At 43.6% G+C, this 6,000-nt stretch overlaps 1 protein-coding gene across 3 annotated transcripts in view; it reads left to right on the top strand.

Moving 5' to 3' along the window:
* Nucleotides 1–6,000, top strand: part of TJAP1 (tight junction associated protein 1) — a 40,283-nt gene continuing 34,283 nt past the window's right edge. The window contains exons 1-2 of one of the 3 annotated variants that reach the window (XM_018085119.2): nt 1–870; nt 3,099–3,164. The gene's annotated coding sequence lies outside the window, so the exon portion shown is untranslated. The remainder of the gene's footprint in view (nt 871–3,098; nt 3,165–6,000) is intronic. The other 2 variants (XM_008932780.3, XM_018085120.2) reach the window with 2 other exon arrangements.

The following is a 6,000-nucleotide window of genomic DNA, read 5'->3' as shown; positions in this document are numbered from 1 at the left end:
GCTCAGCCCGGTGGGGCGGGGGCCGGGTGCAGGAGGGCGCTGAGGCAACAGCCTGGGACCCGGGGAAGGGACGGTCCCCGTGGGGAAGGGTGATAGTCACTTCCTCAGCCATCAGGGCATTAGGGAGCTCTCCCTCACGGGGAGGGACCTGTGTCAGGGAGCAGCGCGGGCAGGGAAGCGGGACCTGGACCACGCAGGGTGTAGCCGTGTCTGGGTGATGGGGAATTAGGGGGCATGGGGGGTGAGAAGGCAGTATCCTTGCTGGGAGTGCTGCTGGGGTAGGAACTGCAAAGTGGAACAAGTCTGGGCCAGCACGTATGTTAAAAGAACCAGAATATAACTGGCAGAGGCAGGGCTGGAAGGGAAGAATCAGCACTCCTCTGGTGTCAGGCTCAGCAGGGGTTAATGGGAAATTCTTTACCAGCCTGAACATTCTCTGTAGTGCAAGGGATGCTTCCGGCTGTAGGACTAGTAATCAACCTCTGGGAACGTGGAAAGACTTTAAAGGAATGCATGTGTACAGTAAATACTGAACTGCATCTAGCTCTAAGCTGGAGCACTCTACATGGAGCACAGTGAAACACTGAGTGCTGATACACAGATTTTTAGGTGGACAGTAGGTTGCACTGGTAGGTGTTGGGGTGTGCAAATGATGTGCGAGTCTGGCAAGGCTGAGAGTAACCTAGATTGGAGAGATGCCAGGTGGATGTTGTCCACTGAAAAGAATCATCCATCACATGTACATAGTTCTGTGCCAGTGAAAGCTTTTCAGAGGTATGCATCTCTGTTTTACAGATTCAGAGAAGGAACGGGGATAAAGGGCCTACATATGATGAAGCAATGAATCCTTGCTGAAGCATCAGACAGCAGGTAAGAAAGCCAGAAATGAGTTGATGCTGAGTCAGACTGTGTGTTTTTGGTTCCACTACTCGAATTTTTTGATAATATGTGACCTGCATACCTGAAAAACTGTCCCTCTCTGGTGTTCTCTGCATCATGGTAGGCCTGTGTTGGCAGAATTGAGAGGCTGGGGTGTCAGTGAAATGGGAGTGACCCTGAGAAATTCAGTAAGAGTACCTGGGAAGAGAAGTTCAGTTAAAGTTGTAAGCCACTGCTCTTTACATGCCACCTGGAGAAGCAGCCTCCTGCTCTGTTGGTGCCGAAGTAGCCATGCTCTCTATATAATCCAAAAGTGGTCTGCCCAGCTGTAATCCAAATTAAATCCTTCCTGATGAACCTGCTTTTGCAATAATTGCGATGTCAAAATTAGGTGGTTCCAGTCTGTTCTGTCAGGTTATTTCTTCCATCACATTGTTTTTTCCACCCGTATTGTAGCTGTTTCCCTGATGGGTGATGCAGATATACCACTGGCCTTTCTGTCCTCTCCCAAACTCACTGCTGAGATCCAGTTTAGAGGTGCAGTTGTTTGATACCCAGCAGTTGGTCTTTGGATCATACCTTTCAGTTACTTGTCAAGTCACATTTAATACAATTCCTTTCTCTTTTCTTCACCTTCTGGTGAATCACTGCAGAAAGCACATATGTCTCAGCAGTGCGTGGCATACAGTGTGATTTAGCTTCTGGGTGTTAAATCTGCATTTAAGCTACCAGGTCTTAGCTGTGGTATCAGGAGCTTTTGGGTTTTCATTCCTTCCGAGGCACCCAGTGCTCTTGAAATCATGGGAATGCATTTTAGCAGGGCCTATGGAGTTCCAAAGTGCAGCCCATGGCTATCTTCATCTTTAATATTAACAAGACATTGGGTCAGGAGGCAATGAGTTGCATGCCAAGACCTGTTGCCTCTTCAAACCAGCTTTCTGAACTAAAGATGACCTTGCGTGCTTTTCCAGTCTGTTTCAAGTTGTTTGTTGGCTCCTGCTAAGTCACTTGCTTTGCAGCCAACAAACCTGAATTCTTATCTCCACCATCCACTCTAAATACAATCATGTGGTGTAGCATGTAGGGGAAATAGACTATAGCCTTGAAAGAGGTGTACTCCTCTGCAAGTCTGCCTGCTTTTTTGTCCCAGAGCAGAACTAATCAAGTCAGATGCAGTGAATGATTTTTGGTCAGCGTGCTGGCCTGAATGGTACCAGAGCTGGCTTGGAGAAAGGGTTTGTGGCACCTGGTGTGGCCTATAAAACATCTTTAAAGAAGTGAAGAAGGCTGTTTGAACAGTAGCAAAATAAACAAGTTTTAGTAAAATGCAACTGTATTTTTTCATGGTTGTTTGAAGTGGATTTGATGCTTGTGAGTCCTGAAGGCTGATTATTTTTCTGAAGGTGAGCTGCCTAACCTGTTAAAACGTCTGCTGTGTTTTATGGAAGATTCACAGAAAACTAGACTCTCAGATTTCCATGTTTCACCATATCACAGTGTCATCCCAAGAAATAGTTCTGGAGGTTAGATCCTGGCGAAATAACCATGTCGTGTACTTGTTATCAAGGCCCTTGCTTCTACAGCATGGAGTGACAACAATAATGTAGTGGTGGCTAATAACTCTTTGTCTTTCATGTTGCTAGGAGAAATACAACATGTAAGGGTCTCAAATGAGCCTGCATGTGATACAGATTGAGGGTAGGATTCCTACACTGAAAAATGAGAGTCTGGCTTGACACCTTTTTGACTCATCTCTGCTCTTTTAACTGGGCTTGTTGAGAACTGGAGTTGTCATAACAGAGCAGATTTTCTCAACTGTTAGACTCGGTTAATGCTTTTAGAGTAAATTTAAGGTCCTGAAGCTGGATATATTCGTCTCCTTGCTTGAGGGCTTTGGTTGGGAAGATATCTCCTTTCTGTGTGACACCCTGAGCTTTGGAGAGAATGAATGCCCATTGGCATTTATGCTAGCTGTGTGTGTTTCAAATCACCAGTTACTGGGTAAATACGATCCTCTCTGAAATTCATTTTATGCAGGACTGCAGAAGAACTATGTGTGTAATCTATGCAAACAGGGCTAATGCCTTAGGGCGTGAAATCTTCCATCCTGTTTCCTTGCCAGTTCCCCTACCTGAGGGCTTTTCCTTAGATCTAGATTGGCTGGGTCTGTAACTGTAATAGGAAGAGTGCTACTTTTTAAAATTGAAGTTTCTTTACAGCTCGTTGGAGGGGAAGGATGACACTGTGATCAGAAGAACACCTAATTTCTGCAACATATTTGCTGTGTGAGTGTGTTCAGATCATTACTGTTTCTCGCTGTGCTGTCTTTGGTTGGAAAATATGATTAATGCCCATCTTACTGGGGATTTGAGGATGAATCTGTTAGTGTATGGATGCTTGGATACTGTGGTGTTGAATGCTTTAGTAAAGCTTGGTGGACGTGAGATGAAAAAGATATTTCAGGCCATGACTTCAAAATGAAGCAGACCCCTGTGTGATCCACTGTCCCGTGTGGTGAAATTGCTGTGGAGTGCAAGTCAGACCCTGCCTTATTTGAGGCAGGTGGGCACTCTGAGACCTCACAGTTTTTCCTTTCCTATGAGCTTTTTGCTTGTTTTCTCTCACGTAACACCTTGTCTCACTGAATCTTTTTGATTTAAATTAATATTTTCTCTTTTTTACTCCTTTGTTCCAGACTTGGAAACTGTTCTCTTCATTGTCAGGAAGTTGATGTATGGTTTTATGGCTCATATGCACAGACAGAGAGGGTCAAATGCAGCATCTTGCGGGCTGTTTCATATCTGAAATTACATGAGCCATCCTCTTGGGAGTGTCCTCCTGGGAGCTGTGCTTAGGAAGGAAATGATGGGGAAGGCCATGTAGGAGTGTGAGAATAGCATTGCAATGGTAGGAATGTAGAATAAGCATCACTTGGGTGGGCTCAGTTTTCCTCTGCTTTTCAACACTGCGGGGTGCCAAGCCTGAGGAAGACTTCTGTGCAGAGGTGAAGGAGCTGGAATGTATTCTTCAGTTGAGGTGAATGCAATTCAGTGAAACTGATAGGCATCAAACTGAATAATGATTTTAAAGTATTTTCACATGATGTCTAATCTGTGGAAATTCACTACCACATAATAGCACTCAGGCTAAGAGCTGAGCAGGATTCAGAAAAGATCAAGCATTTATGAGTGGAAATGTTCAGACTTGCTTTAGCTAAAGAACTTGTTTTAGAAGGTATATTTTTTCAGACATAGCCCAATCTCTTAACAGTTAAAGATTTGAAGAGAGGGCAACGTGTTCCATAATTTTCCACTAAGGCTTCTCGCTCCATCTGCTAAACCACCTTTATGTATTGGCCTGTGTCAGGGGCAAGGTGTTGAATCACACTTATTTGCTGTGTTGGGTTGCTCACTGACCTTGCCTTTGTGATAACTGCATTAGGGAAAAAAATCGAAAGCCACCAGCCAAACAACAAATCCACAGAGCACTCCAGCTGCTCTGGTTAGACCTGGTACTGGAGGATTTTAAGCTGATGAAGAGCAGGGTTCTGGGAAAGATAGTGCAGTCCATAAATGAGAGCTGTCTTACTGATGAATGTGAAGACATGTAGCTGTTGTCTCTTCATGCTGAGTGCTCAGGCAAAGTGCTTTCTGCTTCTTGCCTTTGCTCATAAAAGGGAAAAGAATGTGTGGAGTTTGACCTCTCCACATTGCAGTCTTGTAGTGGACTTTGGAAGGTGGCTGGAAGGCAGGGCTTTAAGACTGTTCAGGTGAGTTCTATTTAGTTGTAGCATAAGGCTCAATGTACTCAAGTCTGTGAAGACACAGTCTGTGTCCTCTGCTCATGCCCAATCTGTAGATCAGGAAAATCATCAGCGCTGCTTGATCAAGTAGGTATAAATTCAGTTTGATGCATAGGCCACTAAAGGTAATGGCACTGGCATGGAGATGTATATAAAAAGGTGTGGTTGTGTAACCTATGCCTAAATGCAAGGGGAACTCCTGAAGGAAAGAGTGTGTGTGTGGAGATTTTCAGAACTAGGAGCAGGTCGTGCAAAGCTGAAGATCCCTGTATGGATACTGTCCCTATGGGCTGTTCTGCCTTTTGTGGCAGGCCTAACAGCTATGAGTAAAGGGTTAGTGATGTTCACAAAAGTTTTGTGCTGCTGAGAAAGTGAAATGGGTCAGGATTGGAAAGTAAGGTTTCCTGCAGGGGTTAGACTGGTTTTTAGGCACAGAGGATCTGACCAGCTGCTGGTGACAAGAGAGAACTGGTTTAAATTTTTGATTTCTAAGAATCAGCAAATTCAGAACTAGAAGTCCCACAGTGACTGCTCTGTGTTCAGTTGAGTTCTACATTTGTATTTTGTCTCTGTGCTAAAGCTGGCTTTGGCAATGTTGTAGGAGTCCTAACTGGATATTCTTACTCTTGTGTTTTAGGTCTCAGTTGTCCTCCTGCGTTAATGTAACACTCATGCACAAATGGATCTGAAATCAAAAGGGACAGATGAGGTGGTTTCTCTGACTATTGAGGAATTACATGTAGGCTCATAAAAAGCCTTAGGCGAGTTTTACTTTATAGCATTTGTTTCAGAAGACTGTAAGTTATTTTCCCAAGATAATAATTAGATAATCATTGTGGCTGTAAGTTTTTTGACCATTGTTTTAGCATATGCTACTCAGGGTAACTGGGATATGTCTTGCTGCAGAAGCTTTCTACAGTTTCCAAAGATGCTTTGCTGCTCTGTCTCCTAAATCAGATTTCTTCCTGCAGCTTTGCTGTTCATTAGTGAGGACTCTGCTGCTGCCCAACAGAAAGGTTAAAAATATTCTAGGAAGATGACTTGAAATTCAGTGTATCTCACATAACTGAAAAGTGATTGCAGATAATCCTACTGTTTTTCTTGTGTATTTTTATGTATTATTTTTTCCTTATTGAGAACTCTTCCCCCTTCTCTTTTATCTGTGGGAGATCCATACCCAGTGTATTGTGGGAACATTCCTTTCAAATGGGGGAAAAGAAAATAAAGGAAAATTACAGGATATTTGTTTAAAATTAGAATTGTTTTAAGTGACCTTTCTTGAGAATGGACTTCAAGTTTACATCCTGCCTTTAAGTGCT

This window comes from Manacus vitellinus, unplaced genomic scaffold, assembly GCF_001715985.3.
Source record: "Manacus vitellinus isolate BGI_N305 unplaced genomic scaffold, ASM171598v3 scaffold_8_pilon, whole genome shotgun sequence".
NCBI classification, from domain to species: Eukaryota; Metazoa; Chordata; class Aves; order Passeriformes; family Pipridae; genus Manacus; species Manacus vitellinus.
The sequence above is the reverse complement of the archived record's forward strand: the minus strand, read 5'-3'. Positions and strand labels throughout refer to the sequence as shown.